Below are 23111 nucleotides of genomic sequence, written 5' to 3' on the forward strand. Positions count from 1 at the left end.
CCTATGGTCACACACATCTCAGCCTGTGGTCACACAACTGTAGCACTTATCACCAACACTTTCTGTGTAGAATAAAGTAGAGAAAAGGGAGATGTACGAAATCAATTTTGGCCTCTTTGCTATTGATTGTGGTTTTAGTTTTGCCACACAATTCTGCAATTATTGGAGCGTGATTCCCAAGACATACTAACCTGGTGGAGAGCAGCTCAAGGGTAAAACATACAATTCTTATACACCAATATGGCCTGTCAGAAAGGAAAAGTGTTCACTATTAAATGAGATAACGTACAGTAAAAGGGAAACAGTGAGATAACATGCCCATGTAACAGGCCTTTCCATATCATTTCTGGCATTATCCTTTTATTACAGCAATGGAACTTGGGGTACAGTCTCACTAAACGACGTACCAGCGATTCCGACCACAATACGACCTGGTCAGGATTTCTGGAGCGTCGTTACATGGTCGCTGGTGAGCTGTCAATCAGGCAGATCTCACCAGCGACAGGCCACCAGCGACTCGTATAACGATGCTGCGCTTGGTAACCAGGGTAAATATATCGGGTAACTAAGCAAAGCGCTTTGCTTGGTTACCCGATATTTACCCTGGTTACCAGCGTACACCGCTTAGTGCTGGCTCCCTACACACGTAGCCTGGGTACACATCGGGTTACTAAGCAAAGTGCTTTGCTTAGTTACCTGATATTTACATATTTATAAAACAAAATAAATAATAGCCGAATAAGAAACAGACTTCAGCCCCGAATAAGAAACTGGACGGATAAGAAAACTTCAGCATCGTGAAGTTGGGATTAACACTTTAATTTACAGAGTACTGAACTCTATATATTTACACATACACAAGCTTTAAAGTTAATTTCTTCCATATATAAGGACTATACATTAGGCATATGGCCCCGGGCACACTGTAGTAGGGCAAAAAAAAAAAAAAATCCCAATTACATTTTTACAATAACTTTCTACTTTCACTAGCTATACATATGACTAAATCAACCTATCAATAAAGCCCACAAAGAATTACAAACAGGTCCCAATGGAAAATGCCATTCACAATATTATGCAGTGAAACTTTTAAGGACTCTTCAGCTACAGGATAAAAAAGTAAATTTAGTAGAAACATTGTATGGATTTATTAGGCACCACAACAATAAGGCTATGTGCGCACGTTGCGTCCTGCGTCCCCTGCACAGTCTATGGAGATTGTGCAGGGGCCGTACGCACGTGGCGTCTCAGAGCGCAGCGCTTCGGCTACTGCCGAAGCGCTGCGCAAAAAGAAGTGACATGTCACTTCTTTCCTGCGCTTTGCCGGCAGCTCCTGCTCTGTCTATGGCAGGAGCTGCAGGCAGAGCGCATGGAATCGGCGCTCACTACGGACATTTCTGCAGCGATCTAAAGCGCACATGTGCTCTTCAGATCGCTGCAGAAATTTCTGCAGGCTAGTACGCAACGTGCGCACATAGCCTTACTTGGCTCACTTAGGTCAACTTCACTGTTAAAGTGCTTTCCCTCTCCACCAGCATGTATTACAGGTACACTCTTTAGCCACCGGAAAGCGTCCTTCCTATAACCCAGTGTGCAATCACAAAAGCTCCAAAAATAGTGTCATACAGCGCACAGGTTATTGAGAAGGCTCACACGACCATAAAATATACAAAGTCATCACTTCTCTGTACCTTGTCCATACCTGCACATCAGAAAAATGCTGCTTTTGGAAAACGTTGCAGCTCCTCTTAACTTGAAACCTTCTGATCTCCAAATATTCACAGCAGCAGCTGCAAAGGAAATACTCAGGAGCTGACAAAAGGCTGGGAGAAGGCGGGGAGGGGATAGGGAGGGCACAACTCATAACCCAGGTTATGCAAGCACTCCATTTACCAGAGGTCCTCCCTGAACTAACCTACATCTCACTCGCTCATCTACAAGCAGCACATCATGTCAGCCAGGGCCTCACTGACAAAAATTCAGGTCACCATTTTATAACTTTCAGGTATCCCAATTGTAAAGTCTCAACGTGGCTGATGCGATGGATAAACTTTGTATTTTCAATACTTCATTTAACCAGAAATGTATTTATGTTCCAATTTGCACAAAACTAATTTCCAATCTGTGAAATGAGAGTAATCTTTCACTCAAGCAAGTAATAAACACTAGTCCACCTCACCACGATAGTCTGGAGCACGGAACCATCTCTGCCGGGACGTGTGAAGACAGAAGATGAAGTGATTCACAAACTGCCAGTCCTCTGTATTGTAGTAATATATTTGTGAAAAACATTGCTAGGACATGTAAATGATTGAAATTGCAGCATTTTAAGTAGAGATGAGCAAACCTGAGGCTCAAGGTTCGGGTTTGGAAACCAAGCACCCAAAAAAAAAAAAAAAAAATCCAAAAGCCCACAAGGTTTTAGGTTCGAGGCTCAAGCAAGTGACGCGCTGTGCTAATGGCCCATAAGCAAAACACTTCCGGAGCAGGGTGGGCAAGGTGGTTTGTGTGTGTACATGTGACGTCCCTGGACTAGAGGTCGTCACAGGGTGCTGCACAGCCTATCCTTCCGTGCAGTATTCCACCTCCCTCATGGTTCTGGATCCCTATCTGACAGTGTTGCCTCCAACAGCAAATCAAATCCTAGATACACCCTGCACCACACCTACCAGGCACAACAGAGGACGGCTTGAGTGGAATAGAGTCGCTCACCTGGGGGGCAGGGAGGGGAGGTGATTTGTAAAGGCAGAGGGAGTGAAGAGAGTAGAGAGAATGAGAGGAGGTCGGGAGCGGTGGCTCCCAAGAGAAACTGTCTAGGTTGCAGACAGTGGTCTGAACCTAGAGGAGTCGGACCCCCGGTCACAGGGGATTGTGGCAAGGTGCCTGGACCTGTCGAGGAGGACATCCGGCAGCCTAGCACTGTCACCGGTCTGGGACCGAAGGCACGGCGGGGTACACAGAACCAAGGTCAGGGAGTAGCTTCAGGCAACCCGACAATTCACCTGAGGAGAACAGAGCTTTTATGATCCGTTCCCACCCGCTCCAGAATCGGGGCATTAGCACAACGAGGGGGATAGGACTTTCCAATACAAAACGGTCCAGAAAATCCCAAGCGTGAGCCCTGAGAGCAAGCTCCCACACTTAGCCACAGTGGGGAGCGGGACCCAGCAAGTTCCATACTACTGGGCCACCACGTTGAAGTTAAACTTAGTGCCAGGAGGCAGGTAACGGATCACCAGCAAACACTATAGGGGACAGGACCCGGGCGAGCTCCCCTCAGTAGCAGCGGCACCCAGAGAGTTGGCTTACCCGGTTGTCAGCGTCTGCTTATTGACTGAGTTAGTAAGAGAGTGACCGCTGCATCCCACACCGAGTCCCGGGGCATTACCTTGCTGCCCCACTTCATCACCCGGGTACTCCCAACGGCAGCGGCGGTACTCCCAAATTACCGTACACCACGGGTGGCGTCACGAATAACATCTAAACTCACCTGTACATACTCCACTCCCCCTTCATTTGAGTTGCCGCATGACCCCCGGGTCCGTAGACCCTCGAGCCACAGCGAACCCGGATCCGAGCAGCTCGGCTGCTTCCACGGGGGCGGCACATACACTACATCTGATCACACGGATTTTAACTCAAATGTGAGCTGATCAAGCACTGCACGCGGCTTGCACAGTGCTGTGCATCACTCATACCCAAGCACAGCGCTGCTAGCTTGAGTGGTTCTTGCTCGTCACTCACCTGAACCTGTTTTTTTGGACCTCTGATTCCGAATGTCAGGTTTGCTCATCTCTACTCCTAAGGCACAGACGTTGCAACATCCAAAACGCGTATAAGGCTATGTGCGCACTTACCGGATTTTGCTGCGGATTTTTTGCGGTTTTGCTGCATGTTTCGCTGCAGAAAATGTTCATAACATCTCTGCAGTGAATCACCAGCAAAACCTATGGGCAAAAAAAATCCTGTGCGCACTAGGCGGAATTTGACAGCTGCATGTTTTGCTGCGGGATTCCCGCAGCAAAAACAATTGCATGTCAATTCTTTTCCGCACGTCGCTGCGGGATTTCACTAAATTGACTCCAATGTTAATCGTGAAATCCCGCAGGGAATAACGCAGGCAGCAAATTCTGTGCGGTTCACTGCGTTTTCCTGCGTTATTCCCTGCGGTATTTCGCGGTTTACCTCCGGTAATGTACATCGCTTGTCTGCGGTTTTGCAGGGAAGTGATGTCATTACAGGAAGAGGAAGCCATGCAGAGAGTAAGCACACACACAGATCACACACACACAGACATCACAGACATAGAACACAGACACAGACACATAGAACACACATAGAAAGCAAACGGAAATATAGAAAACAAAGAATGTGGGCTCCGCTGCATATTTACCGTCCAGCCGAGGTAAGCACACAGCGGCGGCCCGGTATTCTCAGGCTGGGGAGGGAGAGGGGCAGGGTTAATGTCCCCCGCCTCACTCCCCCTCCCACAGCCGAGAATATCAGTCGCAGCTGCCCCGGGACTGTCGCATGCATTATGCGGCAGCACCGGCGTGTCCCCGGCTCTTCCTGCCGCCGTGTAGCAGTGGCGGTCAGGGTAATACAAGGGGTTAATGGTGGCAGATCGCCGCCATTAACTCCAGGCTTGATCATGGCAGTGTCTATGTGACAGCTGACATGATCAACCCGTAAGTAAGGTGAATAAACACACACAGAAAAATACTTTATTTTAAATAAAACAAACAAGCCTCGTTCACCCTTTTATTAACCCCTCCCGAAACAAAGCTCCGGCGTAATCCACAGGTCCTGCGCTGCTTACATCCAGCCGCGACTGTCACAGCGCTGAATGAATGCAGCAGACAGCAGAGGTAATTACCGGTCATTTCCCACGGCCGGTAATGTGAACTCACTGCCGACCGTGGGAAATGCAGCGATCTGTCCTCTATCTATCTATCCCTCTATCTATTCTTCTGTCTCTTTATCTATCTATCTCAGAGTAAAATGACTTTTTTTTTTTTCTTCAATGTGCTTTATTGCATTGAATGCAATAAAGCACATCCCAACCCGCACGCGTCAAAACCGCGGCAATACCGCGAACAATACCGCGGTAAAACCGCAGCAAACTGCATGCGGTTTTCGGGTGCTGTTTGCCGCGGTTTTTTACCGCGGGTGCGGTAATCTTTGAATACCTGCGGAATTTTTTTGAGAAAATTCCATTTTCCAGTGCGCACATAGCCTTATTCTAATAAATTACATACCCTAGCAATATTTTTCATCAATATCTTACTACAATAAAGAGGACTGCAAGTTTGTGAAGCTGTATCACTTCATTTTTTTTGGTTTCACTAATTCCAGATGCACATTGAATCTGGCAGTAAGTGTCCTTACCCAGACCCAGCAGCCACATGCCTGTAATATGAGCAGTCTGTGCTTACATAGTGCATATACAGTGGGCAGAGCACAAGATAAATAATACTGCCCACCATGTTTTTGGCATTGTGGCCACTGTATAGGTTTACAAAATACTCTCAATATATATGAAATGTGAATACACACAAAGAGTGATTTTTTTTCCTTCATATATAGTTTACCCAAGTAAAAAGACAGTCATGATGACACGTTTTCTTCTCAAATTACCGTAAATCACCGGTAACTCTAGTCTCTCCATAGTAGGCGTTGATAAGAGTGACTTCTACGTATACAGCGCACACCTGTATTACATAAACTACACCTTATGTTGATTAAAAGATGAATCAATCACAGTCTAATACATTGCATTTTTTTTTTTAAAATTTTAGAGATAAATGAACAATAAAGACAACCTACAACAAAAACATTTTTTTTATTTATCTCCAGTTATGATACAGACCATTTACTGCTCTAAGCTGAGAAGTGTTGGCAACTTTCATCACTAGAATGGCAACTGTACACAGCAGCCAAAACCTATGGTATACTTACTAATGTGAAGAAATAATCATGAATTGTAAAAATAAATAAACGATTGTGTTGAACGTACTTCCATGCAAGACCATGTGCTGAATACAACTGTGCGTGTTCATATTAAGCAATAATGATTCATGCAGAGAAATACATAGATTCTTGTATGAAGAGAGCAGGTCCATGCATATACTGTAAATATATAGGGATTTTTTTTTTTTTTTTAAATATTTATGTGAGAAGTTGTGAAGCTGCTCAGTGCACCTATCAGGTCTCAGAGGTCCTTTACACAATAAGAGCTTAAGTCTGATTGGATGCCGTATCTAACTGGAAACTTTTCCTTTGCTCTAGTTTTCCATAATTTGCTCAAACAAAACGTTTCAACATTACTCCTGGCAACAAGCTTCCAGCGTTTTACTGGATACTGACGTCAGCACTGCACCTAATGCTACAACTGCCTCACAGTACAAAGACCAGGACTCGTGACCATCTGCCCCCAGTGAAGCTGCAATAATACAAATTGCCTTTTTACAAAGAATTAGTGGAGAATTATTTAAAAGGGGTATTCCCATCCCCAAGATCATATTACAAAATGTAATAGTTGTAATAATATTATTAGCAAATAACTCCGATTAGACATGTAGTATAATTCTCCTGATTAGCTATGTCAGTTATCTCATGTGCAGGGCATTAACGTAGCTTAGATATCCATGGTTACGACCACACATATAGACAGTTAGGGTATGTGTCCAAATAAAGGATTTTTTCAGGTGTATGTGTTTATTTACTTTCACTTACAGGTTAATTATGGAAGGAATCTCGGGGAGACGCCTGACATGATTAACCTAGGACTTAGTGGCAGCTGTGGGCTGCTGCCATTAACCCCTTATTACCCCGATTGCCACCACACCAGGGCAATTTGGGATGAGCCGGGTAAAGTCCCGGGACTGTCGCATCTAATGGATGCGGCAATTCCGGGCGGCTCCTGGTTGGTATTGTTAGACTGGGGGGCTCCCCATAACGTGGCGCTCCCCATCCTGAGAATGCCAGCCTTCAGCCGTGTGGCTTTATCTTGGCTGGTATCAAAATTGTGGGGAACCGCACGTCATTTTTTTTTAATTACATATTTATTTTACTGCACGATATAGACCCGCCCACCTGCAGCCGTGATTGGTTGCAGTGAGACAGCTGTCACTCAGCGTGGGGGCGTGTATGACTGCAACCAATCATAGGTGCCAGTGGGGGGGGAAAGCAGGGAATACGAGATTGAATAATGAGCAGCCGGCATTTTCAAAAGAGGAAAAGCCACCTGAGCAGTGTGAACGCCATGCAGCGCCGCGCCGGGGATCACTGAGTATGAGAGAGGGGGAGAGACTGACTGACGGACAGAGAGAGTGACAGATAGACAGACCGACTGACAGAGAGAGACAGACAGAGCGACCAACTGACAGAGAAAGAGACCGACCGACAGACAGAGGGAGATTCACCGACATCCAGACAGAAATTGACCGACATTGACAGAGACTGAAAAGACCTGCGTTTTGCTTGTCAAAAAAGCATGCGGAACGCAACAAAAATGCATGCGGAACGCAACAAAAATGCAGTCCAAGTGCATTTTGGTTGCGTTCTGACCCACATCATTGATTTCAATGGGTGGAGAACGCAGCTACAACGCACAAAAGAAGTGACATGCTTTTTTTTCCGCAGCGATTTTAGGCATCCAAAACGCTGCGTTTACAAACGCAGCGTGTGCATTGATTTTTCGGCTTTCTCATAGACTTTGCTGGGGAAGCTGAACACATGCAGTTACGCTGCAGTTCAAAACGCAGCGTTTCCGCGGAAAAAAAACGCAACATGTGCACATAGCCTGAAGGCAAGTATAGAATCAGAATGATAGTACCAGTATTGCACTGGCTTTAGGTTATATAGGAAATCCTGGTGATTGGTTCCCTTTAAAGAATTACATTAATCTGAGACAAAACGCAGAGTCAAATAGGCAATAAAAATGCAGCATTAAAGACGCACAAAAAAATGCTATGAAAACAAAAGCAAGTAAACTAAGGTGCAGAAATGATGCAGAAATTCTGCAGCATGAAAAACTCAGCAGATTCTGATGGTGGGAATTAAGTCTTACAGCAGATATCTGCTGGATAGAATGAAGAGGTTAAAAAAATAAATAAAAATAATAATAATTATTTAAAAAACACACACTACATTCCATATGATATGACAGAAAAAAAAATACTCAGAATGAACTTTGGTTTCTGGGCGATGGACAACACAGATGGGAGATCTTCCTGGTTATGTATGGCCAATGAAGCTCAATCACTGCAGTTTCCTTTTATGTTTGTATCAACACCAGTATAAAATCGCTTTAGTTTTTCTCGGGGGGGTATACTCTGTATTTTGACCAAGTGAGCAACAGTTTCTTAGTAAAGGTCAGAAAAATTAGCATAGCAAAACAAGGCCCATATCTTTGCAATCATATGGATGTTCTCATGTTTAGGATTTTGTGTCACTGCTCGCAATATGCACGGAATTATTTGGCATAGACTTCAATACAAGTCTATGAAACTTCTGTTTTTACAATATCAATTTATGCAAATTTTTTGGGATTGAGTCTGAGCATTACAGTTGTGCAACACATGTCACTGTGTAGCCCCAGCCAAAATATTTGTATTTCCAATATTGCAAGTTATCACCTACAAAATAATAATTTTATTTATATAGTGCCAACATATTCCACATCATTTTTCAATTGCGCCATTAGGCTAATAGTTGGACCCCAATACTGACATCATTCAGATCACTAATCAGCAAGATATCATGTAGCATTAGAGAACTGTGCCTTCACTGCTATTATAAGCCTTTCTCAGTCACGTTTTTATCAGCTATCATCACAGAAGCCCTGTCATGAGCTGTGTTGACGAAAGTCTTATTTTCACTTGTAGAGATTTGAATAAAAATGAACTAAGAAATCATTATACACGTGTCTATTGAAGAAGACAGAAAAAAAAAAAAGGAGGTCAGTCTCTGGAGATATTGAAACCAGCGGCCTTGCCAATGGCAAATAGTCTTTGCTTGGAAACACGTGAGAAGATAAGTGAAATCATAAAGAAAGCGGAAACATGGGAGCTTCATCTGATCACTTCTAACGCTGTAATCAGAAGTATAGATAATCAAAGACAGAACATCCTCTTCAATCCACGTGTACATGTGGCAGCGTTAGTCATGTCATTCGTTTAAAATAGATCTGTGTAATATTTTAAGAACTGCTGTGACATTTTTGGTAGAAGTTAAATGAATTACAGTGGAACCTCGCTTAACGAGTAACCCACTTAACGAGAATTTCGCTTAACAAGCAAAGCTTCTGTAAATTTGTAACTCAATTTATGAGAAAGCTTTGCTGGACGAGCAAAATACTCACCTCACACACTTCTGGTTCCGTCCATCCACCGCGCTCTGACCCGCACTTGCAGTCCACAAAACACACACATGCACAAAACACACACAAAGACACACGCACGCACGTACATACAGTATTATGCTCACCTTACCTTCCGTTCCATCGCTGGCCTCATGGTTCTTGTAGTTCCCGGGTACATCGCGACATCCTCGCAGCGAACTACAAGACCCAGGAGGCCTGCGATGGAACGGACGTTAAGGTGAGCATATAATATAATATAGTGTACCTTTCGTTTCATCACCAGCCTCCTGGGTCCTGTAGTTCGCCGCTCCGCTCCACTCCAGGCTGTGCATCGGCAACCATAGCGACGAAGCAGGAACTTCCTGTCACCGCTACTCAAAGGCAGCGCGCTAGCCAATCAGAGGCAAGCGGCTCCTGCCTTTGAGGTCAGCACTTTGGCAGCGGAGGTTCCTCCCTCGTCGTTATGGTAACCCGATACACAGCTCGTACCAGAGAACAGCAAGTCCCAGGAGACCAGCGATGGAACGGAAGGTAAGGTGAGCATATGTGCGTGTGAGTTTCTGTGTGTTTGTACACGTGTGGAATGATATAATAGGGGACCAAGATGGGACATTTAACACGTTGTGGAACGAATTGTCCAAATTGCAATGATTTCCTATGGGAAATCTTGCTTTGCCTAACGAGTAACTTGCTTAACAAGCACAGTCCCAGAACGGATTGTTCTCGTTAAGCAGGTATTTGTTTTCACCAGGTTATTTTAAGTAGTAACAAATCTGGTAATTGTCATGTGGTCACCGACAAGAGCTAATACAGGAAGAGACTTTAACACTAAAGGGTGCTTTACACGCTGCGACATCGCTAGCAATTGCTAGCGATGTTGTGCGCGATAGCACCCGCCCCCGTTGTGTGTGCGATATTGTGGATCGCTGCCGTAGCGAAGATTACCTACGGCAGCGTCACACGCACATACCTGGTCAGCGACGTCGCTCTGGCCGGCTATCCGCCTCCTTTCTAAGGGGGCGGTTCATGCAGCGTCATAGCGACGTCACACGGCAGCCATCCAATAGCCAAGGAGGGGCAGAGATGAGTGGCTGGAAAATGCCGCCCACCTCCTTACTTCCGTATTGCCGATGGACGCAGGTAAGGAGATGTTCGTCGCTCCTGCGGTGTCACACATAGCGATGTGTGGTGCTGCAGGAACGAAGAACAACATCACTACTAAGCAGACAACGATATTTGGTTTTTGGACGACCTCTCCAAAACCAATGATTTTTGTCTCTTTTGCGATCGTTTAAGGTCGCTCGTACGTGTTACACGCTAATAATAATAATTAATAACGCTGCGATGTTGCTAACGACGCCGGATATGTGTCACAAACACCGTGACCCCGACGAGAAATGGTTAGCGATATCGCAGCATGTAAAGCCCCCTTTACTGTATAATATACATAATCCTTAGGGTATGTGCCCACGATCAGGACTCACTGAGTTCTGGATGCAGCGGGTCATGACCTGCGGGGCCTCGAGTCTCCTTCGCAGGAGCTCAGGAGACCACAGCTGCTCGTACCAATGATCAGGGTTCAGTGCGCTGCGGTCTCTCGCTTGTGTTCTCCCTACGGAGGACGCATGTGAATCCGCAGCAAACAATTGACATACTGCAGCTTGGAAAGCCACACCGCAGGTCAGCGTTTGCTGCGGAAAAAAACAAGCAGTGGGCAGGACAGGCTGAAACAAACTACACAATGTCTTGACACAGAGTTGGCCAACAGTAATGCTGAATGGACTTCTTCTGTCCAGCAATACAGGCCAACTTGGAGGAATTACATCAACGAAGAACATGCCTCCTTCAGCAACAAACATCTTTCCGGGAGGAACTGGAGACACGAAAAGTAGAGCCACCTTGAGCATCTTGGAGGGCACGCTAATGTGTTGAGGCTTCTCCTCCTGGACGGCAGACAAAAAGGATCTGGAAAGTGCATCCGTCTTGATGTTCTTTTAATCCACCCAGTAATGGAGCACAAAAGCAAAGCGGGTGAAGAACAGCGATCAACGGGCTTGACGTGGGTTCAGTCTCTTAGCCGACTCTAAGTAGGCCAGGTTTTTGAGGTCAGTGTACATTACTACAGGAAGCATTACCCACTCCAGTAGGTATTGCCACTCCTCCAGAGCCTTTTTGACGGCCAATAATTGTCGGCCGGCAATAGAGTAATTATTCTCAGAAGCAGAGAAGACTCTGGAAATGAAACCACAGATATACGTTTCTGTTTAGATGGTTTTGTGGGTGAGGATGGCTCCCGTCCTAGAGGAAGACACATTCACCTCCAAGAAGAATTGTCTTCATCTCCGTTCTATGCAAAAATTTGTTGTGCAATTTCTCCTGAGTACACCAATACCCCGTATGTGGTTGAAAACGACTCTTTGAGCACACGGCAGGGCTCAAAAGGGAAGGAACATCATTTCACTTTTGGAGCGCTATTTTGGCTGGAATAGATTGCAGATGCCATGTCACTTTTGATGAGCCCCTGACATGTCAAATCTTTTGAAAACCTTAAGTGACACCATTTTGGAAACTACACCTCTCAGGCAATTTATCTAGAGGTGTAGGAAACATGTTTAACCCACAGAATTGTATAACATTTTGCTGAATAAATTAAAATTCCCAATAAAAAAATTTTTGGCCTCAAGTTTATAATTTTCAAAAGTGGTAAAAGGAGAGAACAAATTTTACAATTGTTACGCAATTGCTCCCGAGTATGCCAATACCCCATATGTGGGTGTATAATGTGTTTGAGGCACAGTACAAAAGATCAGAAGGGAAGGAGTGCCATATTGGAGTACAGATTTTTCTGGAATGGTTTGAGTGCCATATCACACTGCCAGAAAAGCATAAGTCCCCCCCACACCCTCCATAAGTGACCACACATTACAAAATACAGAGCAGAGAGGGGGGCTGGGTTCTCAGGACAGAACTCCAGAGGTTCTACTTTAGATGCCATGGTCGTCGTGGGACATCCATTGGATTACATCAGATCTGCTGGGATTTTTCTTAATTAAAGAGAACCTGTCACCAGATTTGGCCCCTATAAGCTGCGGCCACCACCAGTGAGCTCTTATATACAGCGTTCTAAGACGCTATATATAAGAAACCAGGTCGCACTGTATAATGTAAAAAACACTTTTATAATACTGAACTAGGTGTTGCTGCTCTCCGGTCCGGCAACGCCTCCATCTCCTACGATCTCCATCCGCCTGCCCAGCCCCATGCATGACGCATCCGGCGTCACTGACAGAGAAGGCTCCACTGCGTTCTTTGATCTGCTCTGCGTGCACACTACAGCACTTTGATCTGTCTTCAGCCGTCATGCACGAGGCAGAGCAGGAGGATGGAGGAGATCGCAGAAGATGGAGGAAGTGTCGGACCAGAGAGCAGTAACACCCATTGGACCAATCCACCCCCTAGGTGAGAATTATAAAAAAGTGTTTTTACATTATACAGAGCTGCCTGGGGTCTTATAAACAGTATTCTAGAATGCTGTACATAAGAGCATAGTGTTGGTAGCCACAGGCCAAATCTGGTGACAGGTTCCCTTTAACCCCTTCACGACCAATGACGGGTCTATCCGTCATGGAGCGTGTGAGGTTAAGCCCTGCCCCCTGCCGTGGGCAGGTTGCGGCAATCCACGCACATATCAGCTGTTTTCAACAGCTGACATGTGTGCCTGCATGTTACGAGTGGAATCGCTTCCACTCGCAACATTTAACCCTTTACATCTTGCTGCCAAAGTCTGGCAGCGAGATGTATATGCGCGCAGCCATTACATTTACTTACCGCCACCCCCACCGGAAGTCACGTGCGTGATCACGTAACATTTGGTTGTTGCCATGGTAGCACAGGGTCATGTGATGACGCCTGTAGCTAACGAGTCACTTCCTCTCAGTGCCGGCATAATGCCAGCACGGAGAGTAAAGCACCATATCTGCAGATCTTAGCTCTGTAGCTGAGATATACAGATAGGGCAGAGCGATCGGATTGCTGATCGCTATAGCCCCCTAGGGGGACTAGTAAAATAAAAAAAAAAGTTTTAAAAAATTAAAAAAAACTAAAAAGTTCAAATCACCCCCCTTCGCCCCATTGAAAAGTAAAGCGTTAAAAAAAAATTAAAAAATATACACATATTTGGTATCGCCGCGTTCAGAAATGCCCGATCTATCAAAATCTAAAACCAATTAATCGGATCAGTAAACGGCGTAGCGGCAAGAAAATTCCAAACGCCAAAATTACGTTTTTTTGGTTGCCGCAAGTTTTGCGCAAAATGCAAAACGTAGCATCTTCGCAAAAATAGCACCATTAGAAACGTCAGCTTGAGACGCAAAAAATAAGCCATCACTGAGCCATAGATCCCGAAAAATGAGAACGCTACGGGTTTCGGAAAATGGCGCAAAATGTGCGCAACTTTTATTGGACAGACTTGTGAATTTTTTTAACCCCTTAGATAAAAGTAAACCTACACGTTTGGTGTCTACAAACTCGCACCGACCTCAGACATCACAATTAAACATCCGTTTTACCATATAGTGAACACTGTGAATAACATATCCCAAAAACTATTGTGCGGTCACACTTTTTTGCAGTTTTTCCACACTTAGAATTTTTTTGCTGTTTTCCAGTACATCATATGGTAAAACTTATGGTTTCAATTAAAAGTACAATTCGTCCCACAAAAAACAAGCCCTCATATGGCAAGATTGACGGAAAAATAAAAAAAGTTACGGCTCTCGGAAGAAGGGGAGTAAAAAACAAAAACTGAAAAGGCTCTGGGGCTGAAGGGGTTAATATTAAACTGGTGAATGTTTTTATTTATTTATTTTTCCTCTTTAGATCTTGCAGGATCCTTGTTGAGGACTACAGCTAGTTTCCTGAATTATGGCAGTTCGTCATGGTTTTGTTTTTTATTACAATAAATTGGTGAACAACGGTATTTTTTTTTTTAATAAAACTTTGTGTCTTTATTTCAAGATTTTTACTGAGGTGGTTATCAATGGGGGTGTCTGAAAGACACCTGTTCGTCACTAACCTCTGGGCTTGATGCCAGCTGATAATTCACAGCTGACCTCAACGCCAAATTTTTCCCCCCCGATTCTGATTGCCCTGGTGCAGTGGCAAAGACCTGGGTAAAGTGCCAGAATTGGAACAACTAATGAATGCGTCAATTCTGGGGCGGCTGTGGACTGATATTTTGAGGCTGGGGAGGGCCAAATAACCATAGGTATTTGCAGCCTGTTAACCACTTCAGGCAAATGGGGGCTGATATTAACAAAATGGGGGGGGTGGGGGGAATCAATGCCGTAATTTTTTAAAAATTAAGCCCCCCCCCCATTTTTGCTTACCAGCGTAGGTACAGTATATGGGGGCTGATATTAACAGGCTGGGAAGATTGGATATTGGCCAATTCCCAGCATGTAATTCCAGCACGTCGCTGTTTGCTTTACCTTGGCTAGTTAGCAAAGGTACGGGGGACTCCATGTTATTATTATTATAAATGATTATAAATGATTATTATATTATTATAAATGAGACGGGAACAAACATCACATTACTAACCACTGCTTTCAACAACTTCCTTCATCTACATCATGTGTGACTAAACTTTGACACTTCCAACACTGCATATGTATTATGTGCGTTTACGCACTTGAGGGTATGTCCGCACGCTGCGTTCATGATTTGACAAAAAAAAAAAAATATGCACCCTCTGGCAGACTTTGACAACTGTAAACACTGCGATTGACAAAAAAACGCATCCAAAACGCATGCGTTTTGGATGCGTTTTTTGACAGTGCGGTCCCACTTGATTCAGCTCTGCTACATCCCTGTCCTGTCACAGCAGCACCATAGAGCATGACTGGCCGCTGACAGCAGACAAAGACAGAGCCGCACAATGAGAATGAATTCGGATGACCCTCTGACATCAGTGCTGCGACACAGGCAGTAGTGCGGGGCCCGCAGATGTGACGTCAGAGATTCACCTGAGTTCATTCTCATCGCGCGGCTCTGTCTCTGGTCACAGGTGAAGGATTCCAGCTGTGACTGGAAAACACCTGAGTGACGGCACCGCAGAGCGCATGGCTCACTTCGGTCACTAGGGTGATTTGCTGTCACAAGTGGAAGACTCGGTCCTGTGGCTGCAGTTAACCTGAGTGATGTCACCGCTGATAGCGCGACTCAATTAAATTGCTGCGTGGAGTTCACAGCGAGCAGTCATGCTCTATGGCTGCTCGATGCGAGTGTCAGATGTAGCAGTGCTGGAAGCGTCATGGGACCTCGTGTGGATTACGTCAGACCTGGAGGGGTGTTTGGGGGTTAATAAATTGGTGAAAGACGGTGTTTTTGTCTTTTATTTCAAATAAAGGATTTTTGGATGTTCGTGTTATTTTCACTTAGATTACTGATGGAGGGGTTGTCTCAGACGCCTGCCATGACAAATCTAGGACTTAGTGGCTGCTATGGGCTGCCATTAACTCCTTATTACCCTGATTACCACCGCACCAGGGCATCCGGGATGAGCCGCATAAAGTCCCCGGACTTGCGCATCTAATGGATGCGGCCATTCCGGGCAGCTGCTGGCTGATATTTTTAGGCTGGAAGGCTCCCAATAAAGTCGAGCTCCCAAGCCTGAGAATACCAGCCCCCAGATGTGAGGCTTTATCTTGGCTGGATATCAAAATTGAGGGGGACCGGACGCCGTTTTTTTTTTAATGATTTATTTATTATACTGTACGATATAGACCCACCCACCGGCAGCTGTGATTGGTTGCAATCAGACAGCTGTCACTCAGCATGGGGGCGTGTCTGACTGCAACCAATCATAGGCGCTAGTGGGCGGGGGAAGCAGTGAATATGACATGAGCCTAATGAGCAGCCGGCACTTTCAGAAGCAGGAGAAGCCGAGGGAGCAGTGTGACAGCTGCAATGGTGATCGGTGAGTATGAAGCGGAGAGAGAAAAAACAAAAAAAAGGAGAAAAGTTGGTGACCTGCGTTTTTGTTGACAACGGATCCAAAATGCAACCAAAACAGCTAAACATTTTGGTTGTATTTTGACACACACTTCATATATTTCAATGGGTGGAAAATGTTCACAAAACGCAATGAAGTGACATGCTGCTTTTTTTTTAGGCAATGATTTTGACAAATATTTGTCAAACAACACGCTGCCTAAAAAAAAAACCGTGCGCATGGAATTTCTGATTTATCAGACTTTGTTGGGGAAGCAAAACGCATGCATTTTGTCAATGACGCAGTGCAGTTAAAAACGCAACCAAAACGCAAGAAAAAACGCAACTTGTGCATATGGCCTAACAATGCTTATGAATCTTGCAGTCTGTGGATTTACCGCAGTTAATGCAAGTGTATGGAGAAACTACAGAAGACTGAGCAGCTCCGCTAGAGAAATTGGCATGCTGCGTCTCGGGAAGCCAACATTGCAGGTCAGTTTATACAGCGGAAAAAAACAGCAGAGTGAGTATGGAATTTCTAAAAGTCCATCCGCTGTGCTTGTACTGTACAACGCAGCTTGTACTGTCCTGGGCGCACCGTGTCCTCTTCTGTAGGGCCGTGAGTGTCCTCAACAGGAGACCACTGCTGTCCATGCCCACTATCAGGGTTTGGGGCACTGTGGTTTCTGTCCTCCCTGTTGAGAACATCTGCGTCTCCGCAGCATAAAGTGACATGGCCGCACCACATATCAGTTTATGCTGCGGTGACATGAAGCACAGAGGGCAGATTTCTATAAATCCCGTCCACTGTGCTTATACTGCACAATGCAGGGTTTTGGACACAGCAAAAACACCTAGTGTCCAAAACGCTGCTATTACTGATAGGAGGCACGTACCCTAAGCTATGGTCACACACGACGTTTTTATCATGGGTTTAGCCTTGGCTATATGCAAATCCATGCTAATAATATGCTGTCTTCACAGCCCAGCAAAGCCTATGCAACTCCAGACATCTCATGTAACACCTGCGGTTTTTTCCTGTCAGTCACCTTGTTTTTCACTACGTTTTTAAAAGAATGAGCATGTCAATTCTTTTCTCCATTTTTGTTGCAGTTTTTCACCCATACAAAGCAATTAGGAAGTGCAAAACTGTGGTAAAAAAAAGTGGCAAAACTGCAGGTTATTTCCTGGCAAAATGAGGTTTTGCTGCAGAAAAAGCATGAGCAAAAAACGCCCTGTGTGATAATAGCCTAATTCACTCCTATCAGGACGCAGCAGAGAAGCCAGAATACGGCACTACAGAAGTATAACTAGCCCCGCACTACAGCTGAGCCTTATACAGGGCTGTGCGGACACCACGACCTGTGACCACGGGCTGGACACTACTCACACACTCACTGACCTGCATCATTACGGTTTATGGGGAGCTGGGGACACGTTACAGGAGCCTCCGCCGCCCTCACACTCCGGAGCGGCCGTTTCCTCCTCACACTCCGGTATCTGGCTCCGGTCTCAGCAGCGGCGGCTTCCAGAGCGCGGGAAATTCAGTGTCAGAGCTGCGCAGGACCATACCAATTGTGGCCGGAAAATAGGGGGAGCAAAGTTTAGTGCTTCAGTGTGTCTGCTCAGTCATCAGTTTTTACACAACTCGTATTGTTTAAAAAAAAAAAAAGTTGACGAAAAATGCCTTCATAGGGTTTTAGTTAAGAGTAGCTTCCTACAGCCCCCTCCACAAGGTATAGAGAAGTCGGCCGGCTGGAGGAAGAGGAATAGTCCGCGCGCAGTTGGCGGGTAATTCGCTGTGAGGCTCGGTGACTGCACGTGAGGTGTGAGCGGCGCCCGGGGGTGACGGCGACTATGTATTACCAGCGGGGCGACAACGTTATCAGAGGGGCGCCCATAATATCAGCTTGGCAACTATTTTATCAGCTGGGCTACCACGTTATAGAGGGGCACCCATATTCTCAACTGTGTTATCACGTCATAATTATCAGCTTGGCAACCATGTTATCAGAGGCGTGCCCATATTATCAGCTTTGCAACCACGTTATCATTGAGGTGACCACGTTATTAGCAAGGTGCTCATATTATCAGCTGGGCTACCACATTATCAGCTGGGCTACCACTTTATTAGCGAGGCGCTCATATTATCAGCTGGGCTACCACGTTATTAGCAGAAGGGCACCCATATTATCAGCTTGGCAACCATGTTATCAGAGGCGTGCCCATATTAGCTGGGCTACCACATTATTATCAGCAAGACATCCATATTATCCATCCTCTCTCCTCCTATACCAGTCTGTCTTGTACTGTTAATGATTGTTGTATGCAGGGCCGTATTTACCATTAGGCACCCGTGGTCCGGTGCCTAGGGCGGCAGATTGTGAGGGGCGGCACCTTCTGGCAGCAAAAAAAAAAAATTTTTTTTTTTTTTTTTTTTTTTTTTTACATTTTTTTTTTGTGGCCGCCGAGCACAGGGAGCTGATTGACCCCGGAACTGCCGGCGCTGCACTTCCGGGGTCACAGGCGCGCGCCAATCAGCTCCTTCCTCTGTGCTGCGTCCACTGCTGTGTGGACGTCACATGCAGAGCTCACAGCAGGACGCCGCGGAGGACGCCGTGATGGAAGCCGGTGTCAGAAGAGGATACTCACGTGAGCCAGGAAGATGGCGGCGGGCATTGGAGCAGGTAAGTGGATTCATAAGGAGCGTGGGAGTGTCTCTAATGCAGACCAGAGATCTGCGCATGCGGGGGGGAGGCGGCAAAGGCAGATACTGGAGGGAGGCAGAGGCTGAGACTGGGGGGAGGCTGGAGGGAGGCAGAGGCTGAGACTGGGGGGAGGCTGGAGGGAGGCAGAGGCTGAGACTGGGGGGAGGCTGGAGGGAGGCAGAGGCTGAGACTGGAGGGAGGCAGTGGCTGAGACTGGGGGGAGGCTGGAGGGAGGCAGAGGCTGAGACTGGAGAGAGGCAGAGGCTGAGACTGGGGGGAGGCTGGAGGGAGGCAGAGGCTGAGACTGGAGGGAGGCAGAGGCTGAGACTGTGGGGAGGCTGGAGGGAGGCAGAGGCTGAGACTGGGGGAGGCTGGAGGGAGGCAGATGCAGAGACTGGGGGGGAGGCTGGAGGGAGGCAGAGACTGGGGGGAGGCTGGAGGGAGGCAGAGGCTGAGACTGGGGGAGGCTGGAGAGAGGCAGAGGCTGAGACTGGGGGGAGGCTGGAGGGAGGCAGAGGCAGAGACTGGGGGGAGGCTGGAGGGAGGCAGAGGCTGAGACTGGGGGGAGACTGGAGGGAGGCAGAGGGAGAGACTGTGGGGAGGCTGGAGGGAGGCAGAGGCAGAGACTGGGGGGAGGCTGGAGGGAGGCAGAGGCAGAGACTGGGGGGAGGCTGGAGGGAGGCAGAGGCAGAGACTGGGGGGAGGCTGGAGGGAGGCAGAGGCAGAGACTGGGGGGAGGCTGGAGGGAGGCAGAGGCAGAGACTGGAGGGAGGCAGAGGCTGAGACTGGAGGGAGGCAGAGGCTGAGACTGGGGGGAGGCTGGAGGGAGGCAGAGGCTGAGACTGGAGAGAGGCAGAGGCTGAGACTGGGGGGAGGTTGGAGGGAGGCAGAGGCTGAGACTGGAGGGAGGCTGGAGGGAGGCTGAGACTGGAGGGAGGCAGAGGCTGAGACTGGAGGGAGGCAGAGGCTGAGACTGGGGGGAGGCTGGAGGGAGGCAGAGGCTGAGACTGGAGAGAGGCAGAGGCTGAGACTGGGGGGAGGTTGGAGGGAGGCAGAGGCTGAGACTGGAGGGAGGCAGAGGCTGAGACTGTGGGGAGGCTGGAGGGAGGCAGAGGCTGAGACTGGGGGAGGCTGGAGGGAGGCAGAGGCAGAGACTGGGGGGAGGCTGGAGGGAGGCAGAGGCAGAGACTGGGAAGAGGCTGGAGGGAGGCAGAGGCTGAGACTGGGGGGAGGCTGGAGGGAGGCAGAGGCAGAGACTGGGGGGAGGCTGGAGGGAGGCAGAGGCAGAGACTGCAGGGAGGCAGAGGCTGAGACTGGAGGGAGGCAGAGGCTGAGACTGGGGGGAGGCTGGAGGGAGGCAGAGGCTGAGACTGGAGAGAGGCAGAGGCTGAGACTGGGGGGAGGTTGGAGGGAGGCAGAGGCTGAGACTGGAGGGAGGCAGAGGCTGAGACTGTGGGGAGGCTGGAGGGAGGCAGAGGCTGAGACTGGGGGAGGCTGGAGGGAGGCAGAGGCAGAGACTGGGGGGAGGCTGGAGGGAGGCAGAGGCAGAGACTGGGGGGAGGCTGGAGGGAGGCAGAGGCTGAGACTGGGGGGAGGTTGGAGGGAGGCAGAGGCTGAGACTGAGGGAGGCAGAGGCTGAGACTGTGGGGAGGCTGGAGGGAGGCAGAGGCTGAGACTGGGGGAGGCTGGAGGGAGGCAGAGGCAGAGACTGGGGGGAGGCTGGAGGGAGGCAGAGGCAGAGACTGGGGGGAGGCTGGAGGGAGGCAGAGGCTGAGACTGGGGGGAGGCTGGAGAGAGGCAGAGGCTGAGACTGGGGGGAGGCTGGAGGGAGGCAGAGGCAGAGACTGGGGGGAGGCTGGAGGGAGGCAGAGACAGAGACTGGGGGGAGGCTGGAGGGAGGCAGAGGCAGAGACTGGGGGGAGGCTGGAGGGAGGCAGAGGCAGAGACTGGGGGGAGGCTGGAGGGAGGCAGAGTCTGAGACTGGGGGGAGGCTGGAGGGAGGCAGAGGCAGAGACTGGGGGGAGGCTGGAGGGAGGCAGAGGCTGAGACTGGAGGGAGGCAGAGGCTGAGACTGGAGGGAGGCAGAGGCTGAGACTGGGGGGAGGCTGGAGGGAGGCAGAGGCTGAGACTGGAGAGAGGCAGAGGCAGAGACTGGGGGGAGGTTGGAGGGAGTCAGAGGCAGAGACTGGGGGGGAGGCTGGAGGGAGGCAGAGGCAGAGACTGGGGGGAGGCTGGAGGGAGGCAGAGTCAGAGACTGTGGGGAGGCTGGAGGGAGGCAGAGGCAGAGACTGGGGGGAGGCTGGAGGGAGGCTGAGACTGGAGGGAGGCTGAGACTGGGGGGAGGCTGGAGGGAGACTGAGGCTGAGACTGGGGGGAGGCTGGAGGGAGGCTGAGACTGGAGGGAGGCTGAGGCTGAGACTGGGGGGAGGCTGGAGGGAGGCAGAGGCAGAGACTGGGGGGAGGCTGGAGGGAGGCAGAGGCAGAGACTGGGGGGAGGCTGGAGGGAGGCTGAGGCTGAGACTGGAGGGAGGCTGAGGCTGAGACTGGAGGGAGGCTGAGGCTGAGACTTGAGGGAGGCTGAGGCTGAGACTGGAGGGAGGCTGGAGGGAGGCAGAGGCTGAGACTGGGGGGAGGCTGGAGGTAGGCAGAGGCTGAGACTGGAGGGAGGCAGTGGCTGAGACTGGGGGGAGGCTGGAGGGAGGCAGAGGCTGAGACTGGAGAGAGGCAGAGGCTGAGACTGGGGGGAGGCTGGAGGGAGGCAGAGGCTGAGACTGGAGGGAGGCAGAGGCTGAGACTGTGGGGAGGCTGGAGGGAGGCAGAGGCTGAGACTGGGGGAGGCTGGAGGGAGGCAGATGCAGAGACTGGGGGGGAGGCTGGAGGGAGGCAGAGACTGGGGGGAGGCTGGAGGGAGGCAGAGGCTGAGACTGGGGGAGGCTGGAGAGAGGCAGAGGCTGAGACTGGGGGGAGGCTGGAGGGAGGCAGAGGCAGAGACTGGGGGAGGCTGGAGAGAGGCAGAGGCTGAGACTGGGGGGAGGCTGGAGGGAGGCAGAGGCAGAGACTGGGGGGAGGCTGGAGGGAGGCAGAGGCTGAGACTGGGGGGAGACTGGAGGGAGGCAGAGGGAGAGACTGTGGGGAGGCTGGAGGGAGGCAGAGGCAGAGACTGGGGGGAGGCTGGAGGGAGGCAGAGTCAGAGACTGGGGGGAGGCTGGAGGGAGGCAGAGGCAGAGACTGGGGGGAGGCTGGAGGGAGGCAGAGGCTGAGACTGGAGGGAGGCAGAGGCTGAGACTGGAGGGAGGCAGAGGCTGAGACTGGAGGGAGGCAGAGGCTGAGACTGGGGGGAGGCTGGAGGGAGGCAGAGGCTGAGACTGGAGAGAGGCAGAGGCTGAGACTGGGGGGAGGTTGGAGGGAGGCAGAGGCTGAGACTGGAGGGAGGCTGGAGGGAGGCAGAGGCAGAGACTGGGGGGAGGCTGGAGGGAGGCTGAGGCAGAGACTGGGGGGAGGCTGGAGGGAGGCAGAGACTGGAGGGAGGCAGAGGCTGAGACTGGAGGGAGGCAGAGGCTGAGACTGGGGGGAGGCTGGAGGGAGGCAGAGGCTGAGACTGGAGAGAGGCAGAGGCTGAGACTGGGGGGAGGTTGGAGGGAGGCAGAGGCTGAGACTGGAGGGAGGCAGAGGCTGAGACTGTGGGGAGGCTGGAGGGAGGCAGAGGCTGAGACTGGGGGAGGCTGGAGGGAGGCAGAGGCAGAGACTGGGGGGAGGCTGGAGGGAGGCAGAGGCAGAGACTGGGAAGAGGCTGGAGGGAGGCAGAGGCTGAGACTGGGGTAGGCTGGAGGGAGGCAGAGGCAGAGACTGGGGGGAGGCTGGAGGGAGGCAGAGGCAGAGACTGCAGGGAGGCAGAGGCTGAGACTGGAGGGAGGCAGAGGCTGAGACTGGGGGGAGGCTGGAGGGAGGCAGAGGCTGAGACTGGAGAGAGGCAGAGGCTGAGACTGGGGGGAGGTTGGAGGGAGGCAGAGGCTGAGACTGGAGGGAGGCAGAGGCTGAGACTGGGG

The 23111-nt window shown here is 49.5% G+C and overlaps 1 protein-coding gene across 3 annotated transcripts in view; it reads right to left on the reverse strand.

Moving 5' to 3' along the window:
* TIMELESS (timeless circadian regulator) overlaps window positions 1-17867 on the reverse strand; it is a 215369-nt gene extending 197502 nt beyond the window's left edge. The window contains exons 1-2 of one of the 3 annotated variants that reach the window (XM_075337010.1): window positions 17760-17867; window positions 192-245 (exon numbers count right to left, since the gene is read on the reverse strand). The gene's annotated coding sequence lies outside the window, so the exon portion shown is untranslated. Of the gene's footprint in view, window positions 1-191; window positions 246-1702; window positions 1781-17759 lie in introns of those variants that run through there. The other 2 variants (XM_075337009.1, XM_075337008.1) reach the window with 2 other exon arrangements.
* Window positions 17868-23111: the final 5244 nt, after the last annotated feature.

This window comes from Anomaloglossus baeobatrachus, chromosome 2, assembly GCF_048569485.1.
Source record: "Anomaloglossus baeobatrachus isolate aAnoBae1 chromosome 2, aAnoBae1.hap1, whole genome shotgun sequence".
Taxonomy (NCBI): Eukaryota; Metazoa; Chordata; class Amphibia; order Anura; family Aromobatidae; genus Anomaloglossus; species Anomaloglossus baeobatrachus.